Consider the following 6,471-nt stretch of genomic DNA (forward strand, 5'->3'; position numbering starts at 1 on the left):
TTCAGATGTCGAACTTACTCGTTGTTCCTAATACATTTGAGTGAAACTGCTGGCAAATACATAATAATAATTTACACAAAAAGCTCGACACATGAAAATTTCGCCGTATGAATCAAAACCAATCCCCCCAAGTTGGCCACGCGAAAAGAGCGACTGAGCTGTTAAAAAATTAAAATAGCCGAAAAAATAGCTGCTGATTCAGATGCCGAACTTTTCAGGTACTTAATTCAATGTGTTAAGTTAACCTCATGATTTGACATGAGCTGAACTTAAATTATGTTGAACATAATAACTACATAGCGAAAAGTAAACTTTAAACACAGTCCTTGTACTTTAACAGGATTATGCATTTTGTTGGGCTCCTGTGAAGATCTGGGTTTGACCAAAACTTTATCTTCAGGCGTTATTCATGCCTGGCCAGCAATAGAGAACGCCTCAGCCGATCCAAATAAAATCAGCCGAACGTAATTGGGTCAAACGCTGTGCTTCGCATGAACTTAATGGGCCGAGTTAATTTCGGCTCATGTGAAGTGTTGTGTTTAGCCTGGGCTTAAATTAGGCCCCGTTAAACGTCACACTTCACATGTGCCGAATACAAGTCGAGAATTATCGGCGTTTGAATCAATTAGACTTTTGCCGCATCTTCGACTGAGCAAATCGAATATTCTACCTAAGTTTGACAGTGGTTTCAAACGTGGCTGTGTATACATCATCTGTCCAGTGGCGAGGGAAAGTTGTGAAATTTTAAACGTACTATTTCAAAGTCTTTTTTTTTTTTCAAATCGGCCAAAACTACAAGCAACAAGACGCTTTTTTAAAGCATTTACTCGGAATACCAAGTGGCGCAGAAGTAGGGTGATACATTTTGGACATTTTGGTAGTTTTTGTGACTACTGCGCATGGCGCGTAGTCACTATTGCCATCGTCTTAGTTTTTCCGAAAATGAGTATGTAACAATACAATACAATACAATACAATACACTTCGGAGCCAATCCGCATACTAAGAGTACCAAAGTTCGGACTCTGCAAACAGTACGATGAATTGCCAATAGTTCACAAGAACGAACGAAATGTTCGGGTGCCCCGTGTTTGCAGATGATGATCTGTGAGGAATACGGTTCTGAGGTGAGGTTTTAATTCTTACAACAGTTACTTAACGTAGCTTTCGTATTTTGTTTCTAACCGACCAATTGAGCCCATTTACGCGTTTAATGAAGCCGCCGTTTTCGAGATAAACAAAGCTTTCCAGTAGCACGTAATTGTCAAACTATAGATGGTTTCACAGTGAGATCATCAAATTAGCAAGGTCTTCTGAAGTGTCATCTATAGGAGGTTGAAGATACCCGCAAAATAAATCTTTTTCCAAGTTTCCAGTTCCATGACGTCTTTTCGTTTCGAAAATACAGTATTTCGAATTTCCTAATTGTCACCTTACGTAGCTTATCATGGTGACACCATGATACCAAGCTACAGTGGAACCCCCTTAATACGGTCATCAACGGGCCGAAAAAAATGGCCGTATTAACGGGGTGGCCGTATTACGGGGGATAGGGTGAAATTCATGACTAAAGGGCCTTAATGTATAATAATGTAATGTCGCATTTGCACTTCCAGAAAATAAACAACAAGGATGTAGGTACAGTAATTGTATAAAATACTTGAAACTTCGCACAGTAGGTAAAACGCTTAAAATTGTTAAGTGTACTGTACGTTCTTAGCCTAAAATCAAAACAAGAACAGGCCCAGCTTACTATGCTTCTAAAAAACGGAAGCCACCGTAATTACCTTACCGAAAGACTTAAGTATCAATCGTGTTTTTGATGAAAGCACAAAGACTTAATCCCTTCGCAATTTGCCTTACTGGATTTTACAGTAGTTTCAAGATGATGTTTGTGATGAAAACAGGGAGGAGTGTTGCTGACAGTACTTTGTAAAGTAAATCGGCTGTTCCATTACAGCGGCAACTAACAAAGGTCAATGAAATTAACATGTCACAGGCATTTGGCGCGAGTGGCCAAGTTAACGAGATGAAATTACAGAGAACTCTACTGGTTGGGATTTAAAATTGTGGCCGTTGGCTGTATCAACGGGTGACAGCATTAATGAGGGTTTTTTTATAAGAGAATGTATGGCTGTTAGGTGAGTTTCCACTGTATTTGATTGAAAAAAATATCTATCCCTAGGAATCTAAGCAGTTTGAGGCTTTCAAGTACTAGTACCTTAGGAAATGTGTTGATACATTATTTGTCATGAGCGAAAAGTAAGCGCTTTCAAGGCAAAGTAAAGTCCACTTTGATCCACCTATGTGATTTCAACGCTTCGACAAAGAGCTCAGAAACGATGTACCGCATAGATCTGACAATTGGAGGTGGTGTCTAAATATGTTTCCTGCAATATTCCAAGTTAGTAAAATCCAACTAGTGGTCTATTATCAATGCTGCGTTCTGATTGGTTGAGCTACTAGTAGGCTATTTGTTATAGCCCAGTACGTGTTAGCGAAAAGCGCCGGGTTTGAAAACCAAAACAACAGTTAAAGTCTAGCTTTAACTAGCGAAAGATGTTTTGTCTCGATATTTTTTTGACCAACTAGTTGGATTTTACTAAAACAATTATTTCTCTCGCCCTGATGGCCTCTGAGTCAATAGCCCATGAGGCCTTCGGCCTCATGGGTTATTGACTCAGAGCCCGTTCGGGCTCGAGGAATAATTGTTAATTATTGGCCTTTTTCATCGAACGTTTCAAATTTATTTTTTTGTTGCGTTTTTTTTTGCGTTGCGTTTTTGCGCCTATGTTTTAATTTGCAAAGTATGAAACAAAACAAGTAAATGTTTCTGCAGCCAGTTGCTCATTCATAACAACGCAGATAATGTAGCGGTGAAAATCGCTTAATGTTTACAATTGCAAATAAATTCAACAGGTGACATATTTGTAGGGGTAGTATGTCTTGGAACTGGTTGTTTGAATGGAAATCACGCGGGCGTTATGTCTATCTTTGTGGGATCTAGTATGTAGCGTGACATCAGATAAACAGGTTTCAATTGTAGTTAATATGGGTAAGTGAAAAACGGTATTCATCGATCTGCGAAGGTTCCAAATTAAGAGTGTTGTGAATAACGCGGCCGGTGACCTCCAGCTCTAGGTAACTAACATGAAGATCAAGAAACTAACAATAAAAAGAAAAAATAGACATCGGCGGATGATGTTCGTACAAAGAACAGCTGAGGCAGAAAGAGACTAAGAAATCTCGGCCATTTATAACACACCGCTGCTGGAAGTTCTGTACTGGCGATTTAGTCATGTTGTCAACAGGCAGGATTATAGTAAATATCTTATTCATAACATTTCTAGACTGCTGAATCCAGCATATTCACGTTTAGCTGCATTGCATTGCGTCATTTGCTATATCGTGGAACACGGGCTTTGAATCAGCAAACTAAATTAAACTAGTCACGCTGAAGCCCCAAAGTAGAACCAATCATTTAGTTGCTCCACTGCATGTTATAAATTCCGACTTTCATCTAATTCTGTTAGACGTGAGGCTGTTTCAAGTCTCTCGCTATCTGAAATCTACTCCTTCGCGTTTGTGTTTATTTTTTGTTGCAGTTGTTTTGTCACAGAGAGAGGTCAAATTTATTGCTCAGAGGGGTGTAGTACATTGCTTTTATCCAATGAAATCACTGCCTCCTAACTCTATTGTCCATTTGCTGCACAGAAAACTAAATTCTTCCTAGAATATAACTCGGATACCTTTCAGGTATTCTGAGTAAAAAATAAAAACTAGCGATGCGCAAAGCATCATAGGCAAATTCTATTACAACGCAGAGTTTTATTAACAAAAATGGGTAAAAAATCCACTCCTTGATGGTCGTGAAACTGTTTTAGCAGGTTCATGTCTTTTTTTCTGCATTGCATTTGCAATTAAAAAGGGCGAGGTTTGATTGAGTCCAGTTAAATTTTGTTTGAAATTAGCATTCAAATACAGATTGAACTCATCCAATGAAAAGTCGAGGATTTTGATCCGCGTTCTCTTGACGTTGCAGTATAAAAGCTCTCTTTATGAGTCCTTTTTCCAGTTTCCATTTAGATCAATACAGTGTCCTGCTATTGCTTGCTCTGCTTTGACATGTCTTTGAGACAGATCTGTAAGGAAACAGCGGAGCCTCCTTTGAAGGCGTTATTTTTTTTTCTGGAGAAAAACATGACGGGTACCGCTCCAACGAGGCTAATCCTGGAAAAGGATAGGGATTAACGAGTAGGGTTAGAGGTAAAGGCCTTCTACACGAAAATTTTTGCAAGGTAAGTGACATTTTTTTTTTTCATTTTCCCTACTTAACATCAACGATTTCATTTACGCCCTCTGTTTGCCACCATTTGAGACCATTGCCGAAACCGAGTCAATTTTAAAAAAGCTGCCAAAGGTGGAGCGTTTTCAAAACGGTAATTTTGATCTGTCCTGTGAACAGCGAAACTACATCGATTTGAATATGGTTACTATTTTGGCGCAAAATTTACATTGTTCAATTCAAAGTAGTGAATGTCTGACATATGGCTCCCAAAATGGCCCCCAAGATGGTTCCGTATGAACACTCCCAGACCGCATCGACTTTGACGCTTTTTCGAGGTCGTGAAATGGCAGCGATGTAATACCGCGTTCATATAAACGATCCCCAAAAGCTTTGATATGGGATTAAGTATCGTTTACTTTTCTTGCGAGAAAAGAAACGTTTTCGTAACAAGCAGTTGCCACCAAGGAAGTAATTGATTTATGATATTACGCCCACCTGATGTAGCTTTTACTGGATTTCAGATGGTGGACAAGGCAGAATCAATCATCGAGTCAATGGACAGAAGGGTGTGCGAGAGGTTGGACAGGATCGAGGATTGCCTGGAGGGTTGGAGGGTTCTTCAGTGCCTGCTCCTATCGGCATTGAATTGGTCAGTTTTTATTGTATACATCGACAAAACCATTTCACTTCTGGAAAATGTTTTCCCGGTAAAACATGGGAATCCACAGATCTGTATAAATTCCCAAGTGATAAAGCCCAACATTAGTAACATCTTTCGAAAGCTAAAACGAAATAATGCTTGCATCAGCAACGAAATGCTAATAGATTTTCGTATTCAAGGTTTTCTAACCGATGCTTTCTTCATTTTTCTCTATTAATTTATAGCAAAGTGACATTAAGTCGCTAGAATGGGAGATCACACCGTCCATTACAGTTACAAACCACGCTGATTTAAGAACTATAGATATAGAGGCGTTTGGCAGAATGCAAGACCACTTTCCAGTGAGCACAAATGAACCAGTCGAGCCAGCTGAGCCCCTGCTCAGTCTTAGTCAAGTGTCGGAAGTGTCGATGCCAATGTCCAAGGAGCTAGTTTGGAGCTGTGTAACTCCACAAAAGGTGCAACGTGTCCGCACAACTCTGAAGAATGAGAGGGATCGCATTAAGTGTGCCATTAAGCTTCTTCCAGAGTTTTTCACGACAGATGAAATGGCCGAGAGGAACACTGAAGACAATTATGGAAAACAGCCCCTGGACAAGACAAAGCTCTGTACACTAAAAGGTAGTTCAGGTTGACCGATGATTGATTAAATCTTTTAGCGGTGTTTTCAGTGATTGCGTATAAGCATACACGTTTTTAGGCCGGCCTGTTCACATTAGGCGGTTAGGTGGGCTGGCTCACTTTGCTGAGAGCTACTGAACTGAAGTGTTTGTATCGAAAATTCCAGCCTGGTTTACCAGGATGAAATTATTTTTCAAAGTCACAGATATGATAGCAAGTGTTGAATTTTATTTTGAATCGAACTAAAGGACTATATTGGTTCTCGTAACTGTGAAATGGCATTTTACACCTAAAAATCCAAAAATAAATTTTCAGCCCGGCTCGCGAAGATCATGGCATCGCATGCTAGGATCTCGGTAAGCGCGGCCAGTCCACTTTCTCATGTAAACAAACATTAAATTTTGCTGAGATATCGGTGATGCAAGCCAACCTGTCGAACCGGCTAGCTCATCTCCATTAAAAGTAAGCAGGCCCTAACATAAGTGGTTATACATCAAGAAGAGATTGGTATTTTAAAACTAGTGAACTCTTGCTGTGGTATGATATTAACTTTTACTTTTCTGTGTCTTCAGTGGTGATCTTCACTCAATTTCCAGTGGGACCTGACGAGGATGAAAGCAAATGTTGGCGACTTATTAAATGCAAGATTAATGCTAAGTGTCAGACAAAAAGATTTGAATGTGCTGCTCGAGAGGGTCGAGAGAACTAAGCTCTTATTTTAACAATATTGTAGGTTCGTATGGCAAAATAAAGTGAGTTAATAGGTCCAAGAATGACCCGGCTTACCTTTGATTTTTTCCTGTTAGTCCATCTTTGTACGTGTACTTATTTCTTGTGCTTCTAGTGTTGCTTTTGTCATTTATACTTATGGAAATGTAAGGCTCAGTTTGTAAAAAGTACCA

General features: G+C 39.5%; 1 pseudogene; it reads left to right on the forward strand.

Moving 5' to 3' along the window:
- LOC138010312 (uncharacterized) overlaps nt 1-6,471 on the forward strand; it is a 299,228-nt pseudogene that overhangs the window by 251,731 nt on the left and 41,026 nt on the right.

Source organism: Montipora foliosa, chromosome 7 (assembly GCF_036669935.1).
Source record: "Montipora foliosa isolate CH-2021 chromosome 7, ASM3666993v2, whole genome shotgun sequence".
NCBI lineage: Eukaryota > Metazoa > Cnidaria > Anthozoa > Scleractinia > Acroporidae > Montipora > Montipora foliosa.